Here is a 25,293-nt window from a genome sequence, read left to right on the forward strand (position 1 = left end):
GTGTGCAGTCAGGTTGGTGCTTTCCTTGAAAGTGTAAGTATGTAGACCTTGGGGAAGCACAACTTGGTCATCAGATTCCTTAGAGGTGCCAGGAGGTTGAATCATCCTAGGCCACGCCTCATTCCCTCATGGGACCTCTCTGTAGTCTTGCTGGGCCTATAGAGAGCACCGTTTGAGCCCCTGGAATCAGTTGAGCTAGAAGCTCTCTCATTGAAGTTGGCCTCCTAACTGTGCTCACTTCCATCAAGAGGGTTGGGGACCTGTGGGCATTCTCTGTCAGCGATACATTCCTAGATTTTGGTCCGGCATACTATCATGTGATTCTGAGACCCAGGCCAGGCTGTGTGCCCAAAGTTCCCACTACCCATTTTAGGGATCATGTCGTGAACTTGTAAGCACTGCCCCAGGAAGAGGCAGACCCAGCCTTGTAGTTGCTGTGTCCAGTATGTGCTTTGCGTATTTACTTGGACTACACAGAGAGCTTTAGATGCTCTGAGCAGCTCTTTGTCTGTTTTGGGGGACAGCAGAAGGGGAAGGCTGTCTCCAAATAGAGGATTGCCTACTAGACTGTGGATGTCATTGCTTTTGCATACCAGGCCGGAGCGTGCCGTACCCCCTGGGAGTTTGAGTTCTTTCCACTGGGAGTGTGGCATCCTCCTGGGCTCTGGCTAATGATGCGTCTCTAGAAGACATCTGTGGAGCAGCGGGCTGGACGACACCCAGTACCTTTGCAGGATTTTACAATCTTTGGGTTGAGCCAGTTTCGTCCTGTGTGTTAGCAGGTACGAACAGGTAAGTACGCAGACAGCTGGCCGGATGTACCGCCTGCACACAGCACCTTTCCCCTCCCTGAGGGGATAATGTGCACTTTTTTTGTCCGTAAGTTCACGAAACCGGTGAGCCCTGGATGTCTTTATTCCCCAGCACCCTGCGGCAGGCGAATTCAGTGGAGGAATTTGATGCCAGGTCCAGTACTCGTGAACTATGGTCAGCCCGTGTACTTGGGATAGGTGCTCCATATGTGGTGGTTCCCTGTCGGTAACCCCAAATGAGGTATTTTCCACAGTACATTATGGTACCTGACGGTAAACCTGTGTCTTCCCTTGGGCAGAGTTCTGCTCTGCCACCAGTTGCTACACTTGTAGTTGCTGCACTCCCTTCCAGGTAGGACCTACTGCAGGAATTCCTTTCCATATGTGGTACTTCCTGGTTGGTAAGTCCATGTGATGTTAACCTACCCTTCGGGCAGGATGTGGTCTCTGCTGTGTCTTTTCTCCATGGGGGGTAAAGAACACCTTCCCTAGCGTGAATGTATCTTGGTACCAGCTAAGTGAAACTTTAAAAAAAGAAAAAAGGTTAAAACAGCTGGTGTGGCCTATTCCTTTGGTTACAAGTGACTATGTGACTTATGTGGGGTGTTAGGAAGGTTACAATGGGGCTGTGTGCTCTTGTTACTGGGCACACAGCAGCCTGCCCGCACTTGCACTACCAATCCACGTAACACAGTTCAGCTGGTTGTGGCGTTTTGTATAGGGACCCTTAGTTTCACTACATCGACACAACGTTGAGTGAGTGACAGATAGGGAACATCTTGGATACTGTTGTAATCTCTGTTTGCTGAACAATACTTTGTTTCCCTCCTGCCACAACACTGAACTACCAGCTGAAATGGCCGTGACTGTCTCGGCTCCTCAGCACAAACCCGAATGAGTGGGAACAGAGGTTACAGCAGTAACCAATATGTTTTTCCCCCTTGTGGTACAGCCCTGACATTTGCATGTTCTTTGTTTGTTTTATGTCTGGATTCAGCCACTTTGGTTGGTTTGGTTAATTTAATCTGTGGCTGAGTCCAGACACTTGTGTTTTGTTGTGTTATGTGAATGCACTTGGTTTTGTGTGTGTTCTCATTTCCTTGTGCATTTGTGTCTGTCTTGTCTTTAGTGATATCCCGCCTTCTCGTTCATCTTGTTACTTGTTTGATTATCAGTTTATGGTCCCCAGTTGTGTTCCCTGATTTCTCTCCCTATTTATTCTCCCTGTGTGCTCCATCTTGTGCCAGTTTGTTGTCTCTACTTTGTCTAGTTGGTCATTGTCTAGTTTTGTTTATTAATTTATATTTGTTATTTTGTTGTTTCTTGTTTTATCTCTCCCACATGAGAGTTTTGTTTTCAGTTGTTTGGTTTTGTTATTTTGGTTTTTGGGTTTCTCTCTCTTGTGAGAGTTTTGTTTATTTTGTAGTTGTTTTCAATAAAAGCCCATCTTTGTTCTCTAGCTTTTAGGTTCTCTTCACGCAGTTAGCATACCGTGACAGAGTAAGTCCATATACAGTACAATGTTTTCTCTCCTTTTGTCAACTCAATATGAACAATTATTGTTCTTTTTTTTTTAACAATGCTTTCAGATCTGTCTCCAATCATAAATTTAGGCTGTAATCCACACCTTGAGGGAGAAATACATGGGCTGTTGAAAATTATCTTAAACTGTGGTCGTATTAAGCTACCCAGCACAAACTATTTTTGTCTATTGATCTACAAGATGCCATTGTCCATAATATGTTTGAAGAGGATTATCTTCAGATGTCAATAAATTTCAACACAGTTACAGTATATAAATTCAGTGAAAGGCAAAGGATTTTTTTATAATTCAGTGAAAGTAACTTTAATGGCATTTTATGAAGCTTGGCTACCCTTGATGATCAGGGGGCCCTTGACTGTCCGGGGATGCCCTGGGCTTTAAGGCTGCGCAATCCAGTTTGGTTTGAAAACCCTTTTGGGCATGAACAACGAACACCACCGCTCAACAACTTTTGGATGGGGGGGCCCTTGGAGATAATTGGCCTCAGGGCCTTTGCAAGTCATAATCCGTCCCTGACTAAGAGTGAATGGTGAATACATGGAAATTCCTATATTTGAATTATAGACACGTGTTACAACTGTATGTGAACAAGAGTGAAAACAATTAATATTGCATGTACATATTTAGTTATTGAATGTTTATTCGAATTTGTATTAACTGATGCAAAATTACCTTGTACAGTAATCCTTACTTACAGTCCTGTTTTATAGTATGCTGTGTTACAGTTCTGTGAAAGTCAGTAAACCTCATGAAAACAAAATATTTTACAAATTAGCACAAAGATTTTACCATTTTATAATAATTTTTATATCTTCAACAGAAATGCCTTGGGTGAAAACATTTAGTACACTGAGCTCTTAGCCACCTCTCATTTTACAGTGGTCATGATTTAGCTCATAAATGACAGTTACAGTCACTTATAACATAATAATGATTTCCATTTACAATATACAAAACAAAACATCTTGTACTAAACAACTTTTTATCTCTCAGATGTGAGCTATAGTTTGTAACTCTGTTGGTCAGGCAGGACTCCGTGACAGAGATGAGGATTCGACAGCATTATGAGGATTGTCAGCTATTTTCATCTGAGTGTCACACGGCTGCATGCCTCCCTCATCTCACACTGCCTATGAGAGTGTTCCCTGCTAATTGGTGTCCCTCTATAGGTGGAGGAAAATACATTCAAATACATTAATTCCAGCTCCTTCACAGATGAGAAAAAGATGTTCATTGTTCTGAAGGCAAGTGTCAAGCTCCTCATGATTGATCAGTGCCATGTTTGAGTACCAGGTAGGAGATTAGAGAGTCTAGCTGTTTTAAAAAACATAAAATAAAAGTAATTCAGCTGTGTGTTTTAATTTGGTTGGTGCTTGGAGTTATGGGTGGCTTTTGCAACAGACATATTGAACTCTCTAAATGTGCCATTTGCAAGCACAAGCAAACTGTTATGTAACAGTTTCAGAGTGTAGAGGCAAGTACAACCTTGGTCAACCTTGTCCTCTAGATATACGTCTCTGCTGACTGTAAGCAGGATGCTGCTGTAAACCACCTCAGTAGTAGTCTGTGCTATAATGCACTTTGTTAATAAGATGTCAAAATGAATTTGCCCATTGAACATGGACAGACTAATTTAGGAAGACATTTAAAATGCCTATTTGGATTACTGTGCATGATCAGAAATTGTGTTAACATTATAGTCTTTTCCGTAACGTTCTTCTACCCATGAAGAATCTCCATTATTCTGATCTATGTTTTTAAGCAGCTCTGAGCATGGCCATTAATCTTAATTTTAGAGGTTTGGATTTTGTGAGAGTGTCTTGTCACTTTCCTTGCCCCACCTTCCCCTTTCTGTTTAAATACCAACCGATTCAGTCCTGCTGATAAAAAAGTACATCAAAACCACAGTGTCCGGGAGCTTTCATTACAGGCATAGAACATCAGACCTGGGAGCTCTGAAGGGTACCATTGGAATATTTGCAAATGTTTTAAATCCAAATGAGGCAAACGTGTGATACTTTCATCTTGTTATATTGCTTGAGTACATTCCCAATAAAATCCTGTGTAATTATGTGCCCAGTAGAGCCTGCACAACTGAGTTGATTATAGAAGAGAAGTACTGAGAAAAGACACAAACGAATAAACTTTAAACATACCATTAAATTATAAATGTTAAATTAAAAGTAAAAGTAGAGTAAAACTACAAGATACGTTTGCCAAAAAATGTGTGGTGTTGCATTTTTTAAAACATTGTTTTGCAATGCACACACAACCTTATAGCCAAGCAACTGCAATAACCAAGCGTGCTCTCTTAAACTTTCCTCTTTCTCTTTCAAATATAATTGGGAATTTCAGTTTTAATGTAGTTAGCTTCTTTTTTGAATAGTTTGTCATGTAGCTCACTATTTTTAAAAAAGGGTAGCTTGACAGTAGTTTAACTATTCTAAATTATGCATAGCCTGTAGCTTGGCATGTTACGATTTTAAAGTAGCTTCCCAACACTGGTACCTCCTTTGCCTGCTTACATGATATTGTCCTTTCTGTATATTTAAATACTTGAACCATGACCCTGTGAAAGTCAAATTGAGATGTCTTCATTCTGTATTAAGCTGAAGAGACATCTGATGAGAACGTTCCATCCAAACATCAATAATGCATGTGCCTTGCACTACAATGTGAGAAACAGGAGTAGTGTATTGATAAACGTGTCTCATGGGCTACAGCAAATGTCAATTGAATTATCCCTAATAATGGGAGCTGTCTTATAGCTCTTGTATTAGCTAAAGAGGTCGGCAACCTATGGCATGCGTGCCAGCATTGGCACATGGAAGGGTAATCACTGGCACACCAGCAACAGCGAGAGAGGAGTAGACTATTTTATTTATATAAATTCTGCACCAGCATTCCAGTCTACATCTTGATGTAGTCCAAGATCAAGCAGCGTGTTTTCATCAGCCGAATGGGAAACAAAAGGTTAAAATGTGACGAGACTGCAGGATACCCAACAGCACATGCAAACTATTTAAGAATCACGAGCCGGCAGCGCTTAACATTCCATTAATCGCGCGAGTAAATGTGGTCAGGCTTGGTCAGGCTGCGTGGATGACAGCCTATATTTCGTGTTTCATTTGTTTCTTATTGTTTTCAGAACAACACAAGATGTAATAAGGAAGACAACTGTTTGTTTTTACCACATGGGAGTCTCTGTTAAACTTCACTGAGCCATGCTTTTATACGGCGCTTTTAGTTTCAATGTAATAATTTGTGCAGCTTTCATTGATGTCACACTGATGTATCAGAGGTCAAAGTGAGTGGTTTAAAGTGTTTTAATTAGATTGTTTCTAATCATGTGTGTGCATGTAATACATTGAACACCAGGATGAGACTTTTCAGAGCATGAGTGAAACTGCACTGCATTTACTGGTGATTGTCCTATATTAAGCTGTAGCTGGAGTGGTGGTGGTGTAGTGGTCTAAGCGCATAACTGGTAATCTGGCAATCAGAAGGACACTGGTTCGAACCCCACAGCCACCACCATTGTGTCCTTGAGCAAGGCACTTAACTCCAGGTTGCTCCGGGGGGATTGTCCCTGTAATAAGTGCTCTGTAAGTCGCTTTGGATAAAAGCGTCTGCCAAATGCATAAATGAATACAATGTATAAAAATGCTAAGGGTCCTGATATTTGATCGGCTAATAATGCCAAATGTAATGTCTGATTCGACTATTAAATTTATACCATGGCAAACATTATTTTACTTAATAAACAAACAAAACATTTTTGAAAGAAAAGTTTAGAAAAATGTAATCAGTGAAAATACTATTCTAAAACCTAAAATATGAATATAAAATAATTAAAATGTATGTTATCAGTGACAGTGAACAAGCATATGTATCGTCTAGGTTACTATTGTAACCTCCGTTCCCTGATGGAGGGAACAAGACTTTGTGTCAAAGAACCGACACTAGGGGTCTCTCTTGAGAGCCTCATGCATTTCTGAACTTGAGAAAAGGCCAATGAGAAATTGGCAGACAGAATTTGCATGTCCTGCCCCCGGACATACTGGTATAAAGGGAGGGAAATGCGTCTGTCCATTCACGATTTTGTCCTGAGGAGCCGACAATGAGGTTCGGCCATAACAGTGGCTCGGTTCAGCGTCGTGGCTGGGAGGACACAACGTCTCATTCCCTCCATCAGGGAACGGAGGTTACACTAATAACCTAGATGTTCCAATGTGTCGCTCACTTCGATGTTGTGTCAAAGAAGTGACACTAGGGGTCCATATTTAATCACGTGTCACGGTCATGGTCTTAGGACAACATGGGTGTCTGCCAGTCCGAACTCCAGGCAGGTGTCGCTGACAGAGAACGCTTGCAGGTGCCCAACCCTCTTGGAGGCGAGTGCGATCAGGAGGGCTGTCTTCTTGGAGAGGGCCCCGAGCTCCTCGAGTTTCCAGAGGTCTGGCACGGATACCAGAGGGTGCCCCGTCCCTGAGAAAGAAGGTCCTTCCTCAGGGGAATTCGCCAGGGAGGGGCTGTCGCGAGGAGCACGAGATCCGAGAACCAAGTCAGAGTGGGCCAGTAGGGGGCCACCAGAATGACTTGTTCCTTGTCCTCCCTGACCTTGCACAGCCCCCGTGCAAGTAGACTCACTTGGGAAATGTGTACTTGCGCAGCACCCAGGACCAGCTGTGTGCCAGCACATCTGTCCCGAGGGGGGCTCCTATTAGGGAGTACCAGAGCGGGCAATGGGAGGTCTCTTGGGAAGCGAACATGTCTACCTGTACTTTGCCGAACCATTCCCAAACCATCTGGACCGACTGGGGTGAAGCCTCCACTCTCCGCTGAGCATACCTTGTCGCGACAGCATGTCCGCTGCCGTATTGAGGTTGCCTGGGATGTGAGTGGTGCGCTGCGATCTGAGTCGCTGCTGGCACCAAAATAGGAGATGGTGGGCGAGTTATGACATGTGACGGGAGCGCACGCTGCCTTGGTGATTTATATACGCTACCATTGCGGTGATATCTGAACGGATCAAGAGATGCTTGCCCTGAATTAGTGGGAGAAACCTCCTTTGGGCAAGAAATACAGTCAGCAACTCTAGGCAGTTGATGTGCCAATACAGTGGGGGCATTTTCCAGGAACTCTCAAGAGTGGGCCAGGATGAGCCAGTCGTCGTGGTAGTTAAGTATGCGGAGGCTCACTTCCCTTAGCAGGGCAAGGGCTGGCTCTGCGACCTTTGAAGACAGTCGTGGATATTTTAGGCGGGGGGGGGCCACGTCCGGTGCGTCGGGACTGTTGAGGTGTGGCACCGGGATGCCGTGAGAATGGCATTTGCGGGCCAGGTGACCCAGGGAAAGAAGAAATTGCTCTATAATTGAGAATGTGAGAACCGCAGCCCAAAGGGGGTGCGGCAGGGAAAATACCTTTAACTGAAGGTTCTCCTCCCGGCCCTCAACCGGGGGACAGAATGGTCTGCTTACCAGCTCCGGAGCAACAGTGAGCGACAGACGAGGAACTAATATTTCTATTCTGGTGTCACTAATGTCCTCTGCTGGACTGATTTTTTGTCCCACTCCATATGGATGGATAATTTTACTCTTTAATTAACAGTACTTTTTGTTCTACAAAGTCTTAAAAGTAATTCAAATTAAAAAAGTAATAAATTCAAACTTTTCATGATTCAGACTTTGTTCAAAGTTTTGTGAGAGTATAGAATCATGAATTCAGTCATGCAAATCGAATCAAATCTTTACATCCTTTAAAATTTCCTTTTTTTTTATCAGATTTGAATAAAATACAGTAAATAATAATAAAATAAATTATCTTTTTTAATCAATTATCAAAATTATCGTTAGTTGCAGCCCTAGAAAACACTGCGTGATCGATAGGAAGGGTTACATCAAGATGTAGACTGGAACGCAGGTGTGAAAAACATAATAAATTATAAATAAAATAGCCTGCTCCTCTCTCGCTGTTGCTTGCGTGCTAGAGATTACCCAGTTCTGCATGATTTAGAAAAATTTAGTATGACATATAAGAAATATTCTTATATGTCTAATAATAATACTTTTAGCTGGGCTCTAATAGAAATACATATCTGTATTTCTGTGTAATGAAACAGATTTTGAAAGTGTAACCAGACTCTCACTGTGAATTTGAGGACAGAAGGTCAAAAGATCATCAGCTGAACTCAGTCTGTGTTTACATAATTTCAAACCACTGCACCCAGTGGCTGAAAATGCAAGTGATGTTGAACATATGGACACATGTGAGCTCCAGTTTACAGATGAAATGCCCACAGAGTGGCAACAAACGTGAGTTTTAATGCCAGTTGTTTTTAGCTGTAAATGATGAAGTAAATTAAGCAGGAATGCATATTTTTTCACCTCGATCATGCGATCATGCCTATGTGATCTGCATTCACACTAGACATCTGTATGTACCTTAAAATGAAACTCAAACCCAACCCATACCCGAGACTTTGTGACCGACCCTACCCGACACAAATGGTACCATCAAATTTTAAAGGTCCCCTGACATGAAATTTTCACTTTCTGAGGTTTTTTAACATTAATATTAGTTCCCCTAGCCTGTATTTGGTCCCCTCGTGTCTAGAAATTTCAGTCGGTGTAAACAGAGTTTTGGCAATCTTTCTCTGCCTGTGAGAAAATTAGATCTCAGACGGGCTGATCTTGAATCTCCCCTGTATGACGTCATACGGGGGAAAGGTTACCTCCCCCTTCTCTGCTTTGCCCGCCCAGAGAATTCGAGCTAGGAAGTACGAACGCGCGCAATTTTAGTTTATCCTCGAGAGATATCATGGCGTGTGACCGATCGAAGCACAAAAGTTGCTCAATAATTGAATGCACAAATGATCACAGAAGTCTTTTTTTACTTCCTTCATCCAATCCCCAGAATGATCAATGGATACATTTCATTTACTCTGGGAATGCACCGACACAACACACCAAATTTTTGTATGTCTGCGCCAAACATTTCACAGACGACTGTTTTCACAACATGGGTCAGTTCAGAGCTGGGCATGCTGAACGTCTGAAACTGAAGTCTGGATCAGTTCCAACTCTCTTTGGCTCACCTACAAACCTCGGACAAGTAAGTCAACTAATTATATATAATTGTGTTGCTTTACTATTTATGGTTACCTAGCTTGTTACACGTAGAATGTGGCTGTAACATTAGCTATGCAGCTAACAGCCGAGTTACTGTCGCTAATGTAAAGGTAGATAGCATCAGGTATATGTGTGAATACACACACTGTAACGCAAGTGTTGTACACTTCTTTGTTATTTGGATATCCGTTCTCCTGTTGGTGATATGTTTACAAAATTACAGACGTTTCAGATCTCTGTGTACTAGAACATGTAACGTTAGGCACAAAAAAACAGTTTTTTCCACATGCTATCTGCACACACTTGGCTAATGAAGCTCATTCTGATTCTGATTCAAACTGAACGACTGCATGTCTAAGTGCCATTGCAATATATCCAATGTAAACATGCATGGTACCGTTGCCACAAGCTGGTCAAGACCACACCCACACTACACCTTGCCCCGCCTTTCTCCTCCTCATTAGCATTTAAAACTACAGACACCGAAACAGCACGTCTGAAGGAAAGCTCATTATGGGTTGGCTTGTAGTGGCTATAATTCTGTACCAAGGCTGAATTTTGTAAAAGAGATTTCAGATACAGTACTAGGGACCACTAAGGCCTATATCAAAGCCTACAAAAAGAAGCATGTCAGGGGACCTTTAAGACCGAACCACACACAAATCTGAAATTGCTCAAATCTTTATAATTTCTATTCCAAGTAAATAGGCTGTATTTTATGTAAGCATCGTAGGCAATATTTGTAACAGTATTGTAACCGTAAACATACACAGTTTTAACAAGGCATGGCGGCCCCTCACAATACCAGAGCAGAAGAGAAAAAAACATTGGCTAACCGGTTATCAAGGGCGGAAACTTTGCTTGGTGCAGAATAATCTGGAATCATGTGTAACAATGTAACAGTAACATGAAGTCCTTTTTGAAGCTGGAACTTCTTCAAAAGTCTCAACGTTCTATTATCATGTTGATATTAAGTTATTTGTTTAAAGATTTAAAATCAACACATTGCTTGCTTTGAGGAAGATAATCAACTCTCCATTTACATATTTTAACCATTTCATACGTACCGTCACACAAATGTGATGGTTAATAATTGGGCCCCGCAGAGTAGCATTACACATATTTGTTTCTGCAACACCAAGTTACAATATAAGCTGCGAGATTCAAACTGGCTTTCGTGCCTGGCCTGCAATTTATATTTGCTCAAACAGTTACTCATACAGTCTTTTAAACCACTAAATAAGTTCATTATATAAACATCCAACTCATCAACAAAGTACCATTATAAAAATTGACAGCTCTTATATGCACAGTCAAAACATCAAACATTATCTTCCTCTGATGCATGCTGAAATGTTTGTTTACATTAGTAGCAGTTGACATTCTACTCACTACTTAACACTACTCATTTACTACTCATACAGTCTTTTCAGGCATATAATAGGTTTGTTTTCTGAAACAGAGAGCCAACTATCACAAAAGTACCATGACAATAGTCCACAGCTTGTATATGTACAGCCATGTATATGCTTAGGTGCAGATGTGGATTTCATTCACACAAAAAGCAACTCAAACAGTCTTTTCATGCATATAATACCCTTGTTTATTGAAACAGACAGCCAAACTATCACAAAAGCACCACAATAACAGTTCAAAACTCATATACTGACAATGAACACATGCTGAGCGTGATTTTTGAATGCATGCTGTCACGTCTGTTTACATTAGCGCTTGTCAGACACACATACACACACACACACACACACACACACACACACACACACACACGTCTGAGATGTCAAGGTCAAGGTCAATTTATTTACATAGCACATTTAAGAACACTAGTGTATACCAAAGTGGTGTACATATGCAAATGAAACAATACCATGGCACAGAGGAATAAAAGACTAATGTGAAAAATAACACAAAACAAGAAATTACCCATATAGTCTACAATAAACATTCATGCAAAAGCCAAGGAATACAGATACGTCTTCAGGCATGATTTAAAAACAGGAATGGAAGGGACAGACCTAACGTCCAGAGGTATACTGTTCCATAGTCTAGGGCCAGCAACAGAAAAAGCATGATCCCCTTTAAACTTTAGGCGAGAGCGAGGTATTTGCAGGAGAAATTTGTCAGAAGATCTGAGGCTTCTCAAGATGGCGCCGAGTATGGCTGCTGTGTTGCGAGCTCCGATACAACACTGCGGTTTATTGTTTGTTTTGTTTACAGTTCTTTGTTTTTTTGTCTTGGGTGTTGTCTGCCTTATTGTTTACAACAGACAAATGCTTTTGGACATTGGTTTTCTCAATCTCACATCGAAAACCGGACTTCAAATTCCTTAATGCCGACCCGCTGTTTACAAACACACCGGCGGAGCCCTTTGTCTGGGCTGCTCAGCCGCGGAAACGCAGAAGGAAAAGGGGAAAACGAGCCGGCGTTCTCATCAGAGTAAGACGTCGTGCAAATCGACCCCCACTACCCAGTATACTACTGGCAAATGTTCAGTCTCTGGACAACAAGCTCTGCAAGCTGAGAGCGCGGATCTCTTTCCAACGAGAGACGAGAGATTGCTGTGTTGTCTGCCTTACAGAAACCTGGATGTCGGCGGAGATTCCAGACTCGGCCATCGAAATCACTGGCTTTTCCGTGCACTGAGCGGACAGAGCGAAAGACCTCTCAGATAAAAGTAGAGGTGGTGGTGTATGTTTTATGATCAACAAATCATGGTGTGATCATAGGAACGTACATTTCATCAAGTCTTTCTAATCTCCCCCCACAAGCAGACACAAACCGGGCACTCAGGGAACTGTATGGGAGTATAAGTGAGCAGGAAACCACGCACCCTGAGGCCGCGTTCATTGTTACCGGGGACTTTAACAAAGCCAACTTCAAAACAATCGCTCCAAAATACCACCAACACATAAAGTTCAACACACAAGGGGACCGGGTTTTAGATCATTGTTACTCTCCTTTCCGGGATGGCTACAAATCCCTCCCCCGCCCCACAATTGGCAAATCGGACCACTCTTCCGTTCTGCTTCTGCCCGTTTACAGGCAGAAACTGAAACGGGAAGCACCCGCCCTCAGAACGATCCAGTGCTGGTCGGACCAATCAGACTCTGCGCTACAAGACTGTTTTGATCACGCGGACTGGGAGATGTTCCGGTCCGCCTCTGATGACGACATCGAGGTTTACGCTGACAGAGTAACGTGTTTCATCAGGAAGTGCATAGAGGACGTTGTTCCGACCAAAACAATACGGATATACCCCAACCAGAAACCATGGGTTAACGCCGATGTCCGCACGGCACTCATTGCGCGGACCTCCGCTTTTAATTCTTCTAACACGGAGGAGCGTAAACAAGCCAGTTATGCCCTCCGTAACACTATCAGTACAGCCAAACGCGAGTACAGGCACAAGCTTGAAGGTCAGATCAACACCACTGACGCCAGAAGTATATGGCAGGGAATTAACACCATCACGGACTACAAACGGAATAAAGACTCCGCCATGAACACCGCTGCAACTCTCTAGACGAACTTAATACATTTTATGCTCGTTTCGAGGACAATAACACCGTCCTCGTCCAGAGAGCACTTGCGGCTGACGCTTCAGAGGTTGGTTCACTCTCTGTCTCTGTTGTGGATGTAACCCGATCCTTCCGACGGGTGAACATCCGTAAAGCCGCGGGTCCAGACGGCATTCCGGGCCGCGTCATCAGAGCGTGCGCAAATCAACTGGCTGGTGTTTTTACGGACATTTTCAATATGTCCCTCTCCCTGTCTGTAGTCCCCACATGCTTCAAAACATCAACCATTGTGCCAGTACCGAAGCAAGCTATAATCACTTGCTTAAATGACTGGCACCCTGTTGCTCTGACCCCCATCATCAGCAAATGCTTTGAGAGGTTAATCAGAGATTAAATCTGCTCTGTTCTGCCCACCTCTTTGGACCCATTGCAGTTTGCCTACCGCAACAACCGCTCCACTGATGATGCCATTGCATCTACACTACACACGGCTCTCTCCCATCTGGAAAAGTGGAACACATATGTGAGAATGCTGTTTGTAGACTGCAGCTCAGCATTCAACACCATAGTGCCCTCCAAGCTTGATGAGAAACTCCGGGCTCTGGGCTTAAACAGCTCGCTGTCAAGCTGGATCCTGGATTTCCTGTCAGGCAGACATCTGGTGGTTAGAATGGGCAGCAACATCTCCTCATCACTGACCCTCAACACTGGAGCCCCGCAGGGCTATACACACATGACTGTGTGGCAACACATAGCTCCAATACCATTATTAAGTTTGCTGACGATACGACGGTGATAGATCTGATCACTGACAATGATGAAAGAGCCTACAGAGAGGAGGTGCACACTCTGACACGCTGGTGTCAGGAGCACAACCTCTCCCTCAACGTCAGTAAAACCAAGGAGCTTGTAGTGGACTTCAGGAAGAAAGACGGAGAACACAGCCCCATCACCATTAACGGAGCACCGGTAGAGAGAGTCAAGTTCCTTTCAAGTTCCTCGGTGTCCACATTACTGAGGAACTCACATGGTCCGTCCACACTGAGGCCATTGTAGAGAAGGCTCACCAGCGCCTCTTCTTCCTGAGATGGCTGAGGAAGTTTGGAATGAACCAGCACATCCTGAGCTGAGAGCATAGAGAGCATCCTGACTGGCTGCATCACCGCCTGGTACAGCAATAGCACCGCCCACAACTGCAAAGCCCTGCAAAGGGTGGTGCAAACTGCCAGAAACATCATCGGAGGTGAGCTTCCCTCCCTCCAGGACATATATACAAGGCGGTGTGTGAAAAAAGCTTGGAGGATCATCAGAGACTCCAGCCACCCGAGTCATGGTCTGTTCTCACTGCTACCATCAGGCAGGCGGTATCGCAGCATCAGGACCCGCACCAGCCGACTACATGACAGCTTCTTCCCACAAGCAGTCAGACTGTTGAACACTTGATCTATCAGGATCAATAATTAGCACTGCACTTTATTCATCTATAATCTCACACTGGAGTTTCAACATATTCTCCTCAATACAACTACTTATATATATATATATATATATATATATATATATATATATATATATATATATATCATATACTCTTTACTTATTGTATATTGTGTATTCTATATTGTGTGTATTGTCTACTGTACATTGTATATAATTATTGTGTTGTGTAAGTATGTGTACATTTGATATGTAAATTGTGTTGTGCAAGTGAATTAGTAGTAGGAGAGAAGATTCTAGTTATTGTGTTAAACAGAACTTTGGGATTGTGAGAATTATTTGATATTGCTTCAGAGAGATATTTGTTTTTTCATCTTTTATAGAATGTTGGTAAACGGATAGAGCGTATTTCATGAGTTCGTAAGACACTTGCAATTTGTCTTCTTTCCATTTCCGCTCAGCTTTCCTACAATCCTTGTGTATTACTATTCAACCATTGTTTTGTCCCAAGTTTAGGTTTTGAAAATTTAAAAGGGGCGACAGAGTCTAAAATAAAAGTTCAGGTATTATTAAAATGGGTAACTATCTCTTCTATTCCTAAATTTGTGTTTATTAATTTCGGTGTACTTTTGGAAAAAGTGGAGAAGGCCTCAGAAAAATGACTAGCCGTAGCTGTGGTAACGATGCGAGAAAAGGACTCAGAGGAGTACAATTTTAAAGTTTGCCCAGGCAATATAGCATTAAAAACAACAGACTTATGATCAGATTAAGTCAGAGATTTCAACATTTTGTACAGAACTGCCAAAAGATAAAACAAGATCAAGTGTATGACCGTGCTCATGAGTAGGGCCAGAAATATGCTGTGTGAGATTAAAAGAATCAATAATCTGCACAAACTCCCTAACCAGTGGCTTGGAAGGACAGCAGTTATGAATATTAAAATCACCAAGAATTATAAGATTGTCTGTAGTAGGCAGAATGTTAGAGAGAAAACCAGCAAATTCCTGAATAAAGTCCTTATTATAGTTAGGTGGCCTATAAATGAGAGCACAAAGTACTGAATAGGCAGCTGAGCCTGTAACAGTTGTACATCAAAGGAATTATATTGATCCGTGGGTATCAATCGGCGCTTAAAAATGTTTCTAAAAATTTAAGCCAATCCCCCACCTCGCCCCACAGTCCTGGGGGAACTAAAGAAATAATATCCATTGGGAGAAAGTTCAATTAAAGGATCCAACTCACCGATTCGAAGCGAAGTCTCCGTTATGAATAAAATGTCCAGGTCCTGTGATTTAACAAAGTCATTTAAAATTAATGTTTTATTTTGAAGAGATCTTGCGTTTACCAAAACCATCTTAACAAGAGTATTTTCCTCAGATGCCACGTTTGGCGGCTCCGATTAAACCAGTGACTATATCAGATTTCTTTGATTTGCTCCTCTTCTGATAATACGTGGCCGCGCATTATTGCAAACAGTGTTTGCCGTATCTGGAATAATGGGCGATAGACAGGTGTATCGGGGCACCATGATTCACCGAATAAAGATGTTTCCATATCAGCCATCAACTTCACGCGTATCGCAAAACATCGTGGATGTGCGTAAAGATCTTTTAATCCTGATCAAAAGGCCGCTCCGATATCCATGCTTTTTATGACGTTTTTTCCGATGAATTGAACAGCCGAAAATACGGCAGTTCATTTATACGAGCCTGTCAAACGAGCCTGTCAAACGTTCTTTCCTCTGTTACGCCCGTTTCACACATACTCCGTTTGCAGTGCGTATGCGGTGCGTATGCTGTCCGTATTTTTTTCCGTACCCATGTTAACAGGTTAGAGCTTTTACACTGCACGTGGATGCAGTTCGTCGATCCGTTCCAGTTGCGGTGCGTATACAGCAATGCAGCGATCGTTTACGGACCGAGTCTGTTTTTGCTGTGCTGCACCGCACTGAATTAAAGTGGCAGCGCATTGTTCACATTAAAATAGACATTGATTGTCAAGAAACTGTAATAATTTCATCATATATGCATAATTACAGTTAATGTGTTCTACAGTTACTAAATTACAGGGTCAAGGAAAACAAAAAGTATGATTATAATCCCAAAAGTTGCAAAGTGCCATCATATATGATTTTTTTACCCTAAAAAAAGACAATGAACCCAAATCCGTCTCATTCTTCTCCTTATTAGCAACAGATATAGCGCGATAGCTTTTCTTCTGTCAACAACTCGAACTACATGTAAAACAAAGAATCACAATGATTAAAATGAATTTTCATACTGTTTCAATGCCTTAAACAATCTCAAAGTTAACGTTTGGGTTTAAAATAAAAATGTTGATTTTGTGTCACACAGAAACTGCGGATCAGTAGCGCACTGCAAATGCAGCATATGTGAAAGCACTATAGCGCGTGCTGCTCCTGTACCGCACACGGAGTATGTGTGAAATGGGCGTTAGGAGTTAGAATTGGTTAGGCAGTGCGCAGTGAACCTTTTCTACTTTCACTACTTTCTTAAAAAAAAGAGAGAGAATGACAGAAAGTCAGAGCAAACGATGCGTGTTCCCTTGTTTACACTCTATGGCCGAGAGGGACACATATCAGTTTTGCTTTGTTTGTTTGGGGGAAGAGCATACTGCTCTCGTGTTGGAGCGCGGCGGGTACAAGCATTGCGATCTGCTTTCGGGCAAAATGCTTCACGCTCGCCTCGCTTACTTCCGGGAGTCAGCGCCCACACTTCATTCGTGGGGCTCTCTCATGAATCTGGCTGAGGAGCGAGAGACGGGTTCATCCGTTTCCCTCGCTCGCTCCCCAGATCCAGCTAATCCTTCTCGTAAGCCTGAAGCGCGACTCGGCGCCTCTTCGGTTCACGAGGGGGGCGCTTAATCTCTGTACGTTCCACACACAATAATAAAGTGGCTAACAACTGACCCTCCCCCCAAACGCTCCAATTCTGGTGGCAAAAATGAATAAATAAAAGAGGGAAGGGAACGATATATCAGTCCCTTCCTTTTTCTCCATGACCTCCATAAGAAGTATTCTCATTTATGGAGGAATCCTTATATTTCATGTGTCTTCATGCCCTCGACGTTGACATATTCGACTATCGTGGGTGCTGAAGCTCGGGGGGATTCGGTGATGCCGCCAGTAGAAGAGACACTTGCTGGTTATTTCTCGCCGGTTTCGGCACTGTCACTAAAAAAAAAAAAAAAAAAACCTCTCTCCCCACAAAGCCTTGTAGAATTACCTTCATCTTAGTGGGGAGGGCTTATCAAGCAGCGGGTCAGGCTGGTGCTGCTCTGCACACAATGGCAGTGTTACAGGCATACCAGACTGACCTGCTGAAGGACCTGAGTGCAGGTACCGCTTCGCCTACTGGCCTATTCGGGGACGTTATGAACATAGTTATCTCCAGGTTCCAAGAGGCGGAAAGCCACGAGGAAGCCTTTGGGCAGTTTCTTCCTCACTGCAGTCAGGGGGTGGGCCCGTCGGCCACCCAGATCCGCCTCAGTCCTTCTAGAAGGGAGGCTCAGAAGCAAAGCGTGGCGAGTCGTGCTCCCCCTCGCAAAGATTGGGGACAGTCTCGTCGCCCTAAGCAGCCCCCAAAGCAAGACCTCAGAACACTAATTTCTAAGAGAAAGAAACCCTGACAGTCTTGCACTTAATTTTGTGGGGGTAGTTCCCCTCAGAACGGGGCGCACACTCTTCACCCCTCCCGGTACCCCCACGAAACCTCTCCATTTCCGCCGCCTCTGGTGTTTCGGGAGGTAGAGGCTTCCATCAAAAAGTTGGGTGTTTTGCTGCTTCCTGCATTTATCCAGGACGCGGAACACTCAACACCCCCTCAACAGGAAGTCTTAAATTAATACCCATCTCAGAGTACCTGGCAGCGTGGAAACTTCTGCCAGATAGTTTTATGCGGGTCCTAAGAACAGCAGAAAAGGGCTACAGAACTTAATTCGCTCGCCTCCCTCCGTGTTTCAACGGCGTGGTCCCCCCTACCGTAAACCAGAGCAGGCATTTCTACTGTCGAAAGAACTGCGAGATCTCTCGGTCTAAGGGGCCATAGAACATGTTCCCCTTCCAGAGAAAGAGTCAGGTTATTACAGCGAATACTTCCTGGTTCCCAAGAAGGGTGGGGGGTTGCGTCCGACCTTAGATCTTCAAGGCTTGAACTGCCCAGTCAGGGTGTCTGTCAAGTCCAGTCAAGTCCAAGATGCTAACTATCAAGACAATCATGTCACAAGCCCAACATCACGTTTGGCTGGTCACCATCGATCTCATGGACGCATATCTTCATATAGAAATTCCACCACAGCACAGGAAGTTCCTGAGGTTCGCTTTTGGGGGCAAAGCCTTCCAGTATCGGGTTCTTCCATTTGGCCTAGCCCTATTAACCTGCACATTCATGAAATGCATGGATGCAGCACTGGCTCCTTTACGACTCCGGGGCATCCGCATTCTGAATTACATAGATGACTGGCTGATCCTAGTGCAGTTCCAAGAACTGGCAGTTCAGCACAGGGATATTGTCTTAGCTCATCTGGTTTCTCCGGGTCTGAGACTCAACATCAAAAGAGCGTTCTCTCTCCCACCCAGGGAATCACTTATCTGGGGGTTATATGGAATTCGATCATGATGCAGGCACAATTGTCTCCCGCACGAATCATTTCCATTCAGAACACCCTGAGCAAGGTCAGGCTAGGTCAAGTTTGCACTGCTCGTCTGTATAAACGAATACTAGGTCTCATGGCATCTGTGTCCGCGGTGATCCCTTCGGGCATTATGCACATGAGACGGATCCAGCTGTGGCTAAAAGCCAGGGGGTTTCATCCAAGGGCCGGTCCCCTAAGGCAAATAAGGGTTACGCGCCACGGGCTTCGTTCCCTTTCTATGTGGTTCAGACCCCGGTTTCTTACCTTGGGTCCCACTCTAGGTGCATCTCGTCGTCGCAGGCTGCTAATGACAGACGCCTCCCTGATGGGCTGGGTAGCGGTCTTAAGTGGTCGTCCAGCTCAAGGGGAATGGGAGGGTCATCAGCTCGGTTGTCACAGTAACTGTCTCGAGTTGATGGCTGTATTTCTGGACCTGAAAAACGTCCTCCAGAGGCTGCCATGTCTTGGTGCATGTGGGCAATACAACGGTAGTCTCTTACATAAATCATCAAGGACGTCCACGTTCACGTCAGCTAAATTTCTGCCCAGGGCAATGGCAAGCTCCTGACACTCAGGGCAGTTTATATCCCTGGATGCCCGTATGTGGGAGCAGATTTACTGTCCAGACAGAAAATACCGATGGGGGAGTGGAAACTCCCCCCCAAGGTAGAGGAACAAATCTGGGTGAGATTTTACAGGGCAGAAGAGGACCTCTTCGCCTCTATGAACAGCACAATGTCTCCTCTATTTCTCCCTGAATCACCCAGCCCCCCCTGAGTCTGGACACGATGGCACATACATGGCCCGGAATGCGTCTGTATGCGTTTTCCCCCAGTTTCTCTGCTCCTGAGAGTCTTGGCCAGAGTTCGCCAGCAAGGGTCTTGCTTCTTACTGATAGCGCCGCGCTGGTCGAACAGGGTATGGTTCTCGGAGTTAATATCTCTCCTCGATGGCTCGCCTTGGGCGATTTCTCAGGCACAGGGGACAATATTTCATCCCCGGCCCAAATTGTGGAACCTTTCATGCTTGGCCCCTGGAGGGTACCAACTGAGGTACACAGGGCTTTCTCCTGAGGTTATCGAGACCGTTTTAAGTGCTAGGGCTCCCTCCACATGGAACAAATCTGGGTGAGATTTTAAAGGGCAGAAGAGGACCTCTTCGCCTCTATGAACAGCGCAATGTCTCCTCTACTTCTCCCTGAGTCACCCAGAATGCACCTGTATGCGTTTCCCTCTACTAAAAGTTCATAATGCAGATCCAGTTAACTGCCAGATTGCTTCAGTTCTGGACTTTCTGCAGGAAGAACTGTCAGCAGGCACATGCCCTGCCACTCTCAGGGTCTATATGGCCGCCATTTCGGCTTGCCATGCCTTGATGGACGGGGTGCCCTTTGGGAGGCTTCCTCTACTCGCTCGCTTCATTCGTGGAGCCCTGGGACTGTGGCCTCTTGCTAGGACCAGTACGTCTTCATAGGACAGACTTCTGACTCTCAAGAGGGTTTTTCTAATGGCGATTACCCCTCTAAAGTGAATTTGGGACCTACAGGTTCTGTCGGTTTTGACAGCCTGTTTAGAGTTGGCCCCAGGAATGACCAAAGCAATTTTGCACCCTCATCCTGACTACCTGCCTAAGGTGCCTTTCGCGACCCTACATCCGGTCACTCTCTAAGCCTTCTGCTCCCTGCCGTTTGCAACGCCGGAGCAGCAAAGACTTCACAGACTGTGTCCAGTCTGTGCCCTTTAGACTTATGTCCAGCGCACTAGCCAGTGCCGTAAGTCAGGGCAACTATTCGTTTGCCATCGGAGCCGCAACCAGGGGGTGGCCACCTCCAAGCAGACTATGTTGAGGTGAGGGATGCTACTGCCCTGGCCTACGAGGCGCGCGGTCAAGCTTCGCCAGTAAGTATCAGGGCTCACTCTACCAGAGGGCTCGCCTCCTCTAATGCCTTGGCTAGAGGCTTCCCTCTGCAGCAAGTTTGTGATGCGGCAGGTTGGTCCTTTCCGCACACATTCATTACATTCTATATTTTAGATGTTCATGCCACTCCGGGCTCTTATGCCCTCGAGTCGACATCACAAGCTCGTGTCTGAGACCTCTCACGTTCTTGTGAGCACACTACACAACTGTAGGGGGTCCGGACAGCCTCAGTGTGGTGGCGTGGTTATTATTGTTCCCAAAGCGCTTCCAGCGCAGCATCAGAAGTGTAGCTTTTTGTAAAGGGGATGTCTCGGGCTACTTAAATGTAACCCTTGTTCCCTGATAAAAGCGGAACGAGATGCTGCGCTTCCCTGCCGCACTGGGATGCTTCTCTTCAGACAAAATACCTGACGATGCTCCAGTGACGCATCTATTTATAGCCCAGCCCTAGGTGCATCCAATGATTACACCGGCAGAGGCTATAAATTCCGGTCAATGTTCATTGATGTGTTACACACATATTCACAGCTGGTCACACACATGAAGGTGTTCCCAAAGCACTTCCAGCGCAGCATCTCGTTCTGCTTTTACATTTAAGTAACATGAGACGTTTCCTTGGGACCAGAATCCATGACACTGAGGGTGTGCATGCAACATGTGGTGCCATAGGAAAAGGTACACATTTGAAATAATGCAAACATTTCTGATGGGAGATGGCGCTTGTGAGTAACTCGGCAAATTGGTGTCAATGTCAGAGTACTGGAACATTCAGTATCAACATGTTGACTTCCCATATTGGTGGAGAGGCTGACTCAGCACAATAAATAATATAACCTACATAACCTTATTAGTTGAGTGGCAATAATTCATGATGATTCATAAAACCAATTTGCCTAGTTTGGGACAAATATTTTCATATATTAGGGCCATAGATAGAGGACTTCTCAAAGAAATAAAAATAAAATAAAAAATTTAATAAGTGGTGCCTTTTTTGTTTATCCCATGTTAGTGGTAAGCAGAGTCATGCGTTATACATATTTTTAAACATGTAAAATTTTGCTTTGACATAAAACCTGTCATAAAGAAATCATACTTTCACATTCAAAATCCCAAGTTTTACTTCTGTACAATATGCTTATTTGTTACAGTCTACATAACCATCAGGAGTAGGTTACTCTTTATGAATGCTCTCTCTTTGGACATTCTCCATCTGTTTGTCCTCTTGTTACCTTTAAGAGGAACCAGACTAGAACAGAAGCTACGTTCCATTCTACATTCAGTGTCTCAGAGAGTCTGTTCATGAACCCCCACAAGGGAGCCCAGTGCAAGTACAGCATATCACACTGTACTGAAGTCTATACACAAGCATCTTCATTTGTACCTTCAATATCTTATTTGCTGAGGCAGGACCCAAAGAGCTTGCTGAGATATTGAACCAGCCAGAGGATCACACAAAGTATTCAATATTGACACTTAGAGGAGGAGATTGTGAGAATAGAAAACAAGGTAGGAAAAGAGAGCAAGAAAAAGAGAATAGATGATCAGCATCAGATGAAGTGACAGAGTACGGAAAGGGGAGCAGCGAGCAGCTTTACCTCAGAGAGAGAGAGAGAGAGAGAGAGAGAGAAAGTGATAAAACAAGGTTATTCATTTTTTGTATCACCTTGTTTTAAAACAGTAATTTTTATACAGTATGTTTTTTGTCTGTACAGCTGCCCCTTACTTATACAGCTGGATTTTCACTTACTACCCCCTGCTGAAAACCATTGGTATTTCAAGCTTAAATGGCACAAATATATATATTATATATGTTAAAACTTTCATTGATTTTTGAACATGAGCTTTTTGTTGGTTGTAAACTCACAAATACTAATAGATAAAGAATGTAGAAGGGTTGACACTCATAAAAACATGTAATATTTCTTTGTCATTTTCACATTAATGAGGGAAAAATGTCATTATAGACATGACATCTCTCTGTAACGGAGGTGACAGTTGTTAAAGTGCCACTTACATAATGAGAAATAAATATCCCCAATTTTTTTAAACCTGCTGACTTTGACCTCTCAGACACCACTATGGTATCCATAAAGGCTGTGATTTAAGATTGCAATCACGATATGGCATTGCTCGATTAATAAACCGGCAAAGGCTGCATTTTAAATAGCTTCAGTCTGCAATGCGTGAGTGAGCTGTGCTCTCTATAGTGGGTGTGTGTGGCACACAGAGAGCAGTGCAGCAATATTAGATGATGTTTATCATATTATAATTCAATTAATCTTGCCTTATCTAGCCGGAGAGCAAAAGATGCCTTTGATAGGTCCCGATAGCTAAATGTCAAACCATACTTTCCTTACAAGCTTTATGGGTGTGTTAGGGGAAAGTGCAGCTGCGTTCTAATTTTCACAGTAATAAGGAGGTGATGAAAACTGGTGTCTTTTCCATGTTTCCTGTACCTCTTCACAATTCATTTAAAGATGGCATTGCAAGACATGACAGTTGCGTTTTGTGATGTGCCGGTTAATCCTGGCTCTGAGTCTCATCAAACTTGCTATAATATATTATTATCTGGAGGTACTTTAAACAGAGGCATATAACTCTCACAATGGCTTCATCTACATTTAAAAAAAATGTGTCATGTGATTTATAAAGTTTATTTCAGTTACGCAGTTATACTATCTCGTTTACTCCATCAAACAGTATTGACTCTGGCCAGATGTCACCTCTGTTATCCATTAGTTCATGCCTGAGGATGTGTTAGCCAATCTGTTGTAAAAGGTACAGTACTGTGCAAAAGTTTTAGGCACTTTTGAAAAATGTTGCATTGAGGATGTCTTCACAAATAATGCCATAAATAGTTCCCCTTCTGTCACTCACTCGACGTTGTGTCGAATGAAGTGACACAAGGGGTCTTCCTAGGATGCCAAACATACCTCTGAAACTGAGAAAAGGCCAATGTCAAGTTGGCAGACAGAATTTGCATGCCCCGCCACGGACATACGGGTATAAAGGGAAGCGGGGCAGCGAGTGCCAGTCAGGAATTTCTTCGGAGCCGAACGGTTGTGCAACAGCAAAGCTGAGTTCACCACTGTTTCACTCACCTCTGTTGGCAAGAAGCACTGCTGTTGGATCTATGGCACGTTTCCAGCTGGCATTCTCTTGCTCTACACGCTGTGCAATCCATGCCCCTGGGCGCTTCGACAGTGCTTTCATTGCCTGAAAGAGTGTTTCTCCTCCTAAAAAGTGTTTATTTCCTCTAAAAGAGTTTAAGTTCCCACTCATAAAAGAGCAATACACAGCAGGCTCTTTTTAAAGAGGTTTTTCCGCCTCTGTGTAGTTCCTGGATGCGGTTGATTTCTCTCCACTTCTGACGGTCATAAAAGCAGCCTTGCGTGCATCGGCGCTGACGAGTTCCGAAGACGCCTCTCCAAGACCTCTTCCTCAGTCTCTAAACCGCCCCCTGCCGGTTTTAACGGTTCAATAAGATTATCTCATTGACTGTCGGACGGGCCATTATGACAAAGAACTTTAACATATGTTTTATTAATGTTTAATAAACTTTTTCTATGCAATGCTGTATCCAAGTCTTTCTGGTAGTTAGATATAGTTCTGCTCTTTCAAATCTTTTTATAAAAAAATTAGGCAAGGGGTCAAAGAAGAATGGCAGTGAAAAAGTAGAGTCTGCCCTTCTCAGCTTTGATTACTAAATGTCTATTAAGGCACTGATTAATTCAAATAAAGTGTGACTCACTTTGAAACTGGAAAGATATTTCTTTACTTCCCCTGATCTATTCATGACTGATTAAAAAATACAAAGCATTGACAGTCGTATTTTCTTGCTTCTGCAGCTCTCGTGAGTTTCTTCACAATCAAAATTGTAAAGGCTTTATATGTTTCAGAAGGTGTATAAACAAGTTTAAAATTATATACTGTGGAATGGCAAGTAGTATATCCATATTCATCTTAACTATTTCCTTGGCCAGGCTTTCTATATGACCTTCTTTTCTAGAAACAGATAATGGCTAGCCACAGACTAAAAATTATTTTCAGTAGAATCACCACCAACAATGAAGGGCAGATTGATTTTATGGTTAAAAAAAAAGATTTCCATGATGCACTATAAAGATTTAATCCTCCCTTCAGGAATGAATATCCATAAAGTGCATTTTTCATGTTTCAAAGATGTGCATTTAATTGGCTAAAATTAGCAAAGTTATACTCCAGGCTTTGTAATGAATTTCTCCTTGTGAAAACCTCATCTTATT

Source organism: Xyrauchen texanus, chromosome 5 (assembly GCF_025860055.1).
Source record: "Xyrauchen texanus isolate HMW12.3.18 chromosome 5, RBS_HiC_50CHRs, whole genome shotgun sequence".
Classification (NCBI taxonomy): domain Eukaryota; kingdom Metazoa; phylum Chordata; class Actinopteri; order Cypriniformes; family Catostomidae; genus Xyrauchen; species Xyrauchen texanus.